Below are 2,708 nucleotides of genomic sequence, written 5' to 3' on the forward strand. Positions count from 1 at the left end.
TTACTGATTATTTTGAGCTATAAGACCATGAAATTAAAAAGCATTTGAAATGACCTCTGAAAAGGTTCCAAGTTGGCATGGTATCATCATTTCACCCACATAGCATGTGCAAGAAAGTAGAGAGGCTTACGGCAAAAACTGGATGCACTTCGTGTACAAAACAGACAATCTCCTTCGAAGTATCAGGTTTTCATACGGAAACTCGTCTGTTACAAAGGGATTTCAATTTTTTTGAACTTATTTGAACCCCCTTGTTTTTCTGTGTTCAAAATGCACCATTCAAAGCCACATCATCAATTTACAACCCTTTCTGACTTCATTTGTTATTTTTCATTCATTTACTGATTATTTTGAGCTATAAGACCATGAAATTGAAAAGCATTTCAAATGAACTCTGAAAAGGTTCCAATTTGGCATGGTATCATCATTTCACCCACATAGCATGTGCAAGAAAGTAGAGAGGCTTACGGCAAAAACTGGATGCACTTCGTGTACAAAACGGACAATCTCCTTCGAAGTATCACGGTTTCTTACGGAAACTCATGTGTTACAAAGGGATTTCAATTTTTTTGAACTTATTTGAACCCCCTTGTTTTTCTGTGTTCAAAATGCACCATTCATAGCCACATCATCAATTTACAACCCTTTCCGACTTCATTTGTTATTTTTCATGCATTTACTGATTATTTTGAGCTATAAGACCATGAAATTAAAAAGCATTTGAAATGAACTCTGAAAAGGTTCCAAGTAGGCATGGTATCATCATTTCACCCACATAGCATGTGCAAGAAAGTAGAGAGGCTTACGGCAAAAACTGGATGCACTTCGTGTACAAAACGGACAATCTACTTCGAAGTATCAGGGTTTCATATGGAACTCGTCTCTTACGAAGGGATTTCAATTTTTTTGAACTTATTTGAACCCCCTTGTTTTTCTGTGTTCAAAATGCACCATTCAAAGCCACATCATCAATTTACAACCCTTTCTGACTTCATTTGTTATTTTTCATGCATTTACTGATTATTTTGAGCTATAAGACCATGAAATTGAAAAGCATTTCAAATGAACTCTGAAAAGGTTCCAATTTGGCATGGTATCATCATTTCACCCACATAGCATGTGCAAGAAAGTAGAGAGGCTTACGGCAAAAACTGGATGCACTTCGTGTACAAAACGGACAATCTCCTTCGAAGTATCACGGTTTCTTACGGAAACTCGTGTGTTACAAAGGGATTTCAATTTTTTTGAACTTATTTGAACCCCCTTGTTTTTCTGTGTTCAAAATGCACCATTCAAAGCCACATCATCAATTTGCAACCCTTTGTGACTTCATTTGTTATTTTTCATGCATTTACTGATTATTTTGAGCTATAAGACCATGAAATTGAAAAGCATTTGAAATGAACTCTAAAAAGGTTCCAAGTTGGCATGTTATCATCATTTCACCCACATAGCATGTGCAAGAAAGTAGAGAGGCTTACGGCAAAAACTGGATGCACTTCGTGTACAAAACGGACAATCTACTTCGAAGTATCAGGGTTTCATACGGAACTCGTCTCTTACAAAGGGATTTCAATTTTTTTGAACTTATTTGAACCCCCTTGTTTTTCTGTGTTCAAAATGCACCATTCAAAGCCACATCATCAATTTACAACCCTTTCTGACTTCATTTGTTATTTTTCATGCATTTACTGATTATTTTGAGCTATAAGACCATCAAATTGAAAAGCTTTTGAAATGAACTCTGAAAAGGTTCCAAGTTGGCATGGTATCATCATTTCACCCACATAGCATGTGCAAGAGAGTAGAGAGGCTTACGGCAAAAACTGGATGCACTTCGTGTACAAAACGGACAATCTCCTTCGAGGTATCAGGGTTTCATACAGAAACTCGTCTGTTACAAAGGGATTTCAATTTTTTGTGAACTTATTTGAACCCCCTTGTTTTTCTGTGTGCAAAATGCACCATTCAAAGCCACATCATCAATTTATAACCCTTTCTGATTTCATTTGTTATTTTTCATGCATCTACTGATTATTTTGAGCTATAAGACCATGAAATTAAAAAGCATTTGAAATGACCTCTGAAAAGGTTCCAAGTTGGCATGGTATCATCATTTCACCCACATAGCATGTGCAAGAAAGTAGAGAGGCTTACGGCAAAAACTGGATGCACTTCGTGTACAAAACAGACAATCTCCTTCGAAGTATCAGGTTTTCATACGGAAACTCGTCTGTTACAAAGGGATTTCAATTTTTTTGAACTTATTTGAACCCCCTTGTTTTTCTGTGTTCAAAATGCACCATTCAAAGCCACATCATCAATTTGCAACCCTTTGTGACTTCATTTGTTATTTTTCATGCATTTACTGATTATTTTGAGCTATAAGACCATGAAATTGAAAAGCATTTGAAATGAACTCTGAAAAAGTTCCAAGTTGGCATGGTATCATCATTTCACCCACATAGCATGTGCAAGAAAGTAGAGAGGCTTACAGCAAAAACTGGATGCACTTCGTGTACAAAACGGACAATCTACTTCGAAGTATCTGGGTTTCATACGGAAACTCGTCTGTTACAAAGGGATTTCCGTTTTTTCGAAATTATTTGAACCCCCTTGTTTTTCAGTGTTCAAAATGCACCATTCAAAGCCACATCATCAATTTACATCCCTTTCTGACTTCATTTGTTATTTTTCATGCATTTACT

Source organism: Hordeum vulgare, chromosome 4H, assembly GCF_904849725.1.
Source record: "Hordeum vulgare subsp. vulgare chromosome 4H, MorexV3_pseudomolecules_assembly, whole genome shotgun sequence".
Taxonomy (NCBI): domain Eukaryota; kingdom Viridiplantae; phylum Streptophyta; class Magnoliopsida; order Poales; family Poaceae; genus Hordeum; species Hordeum vulgare.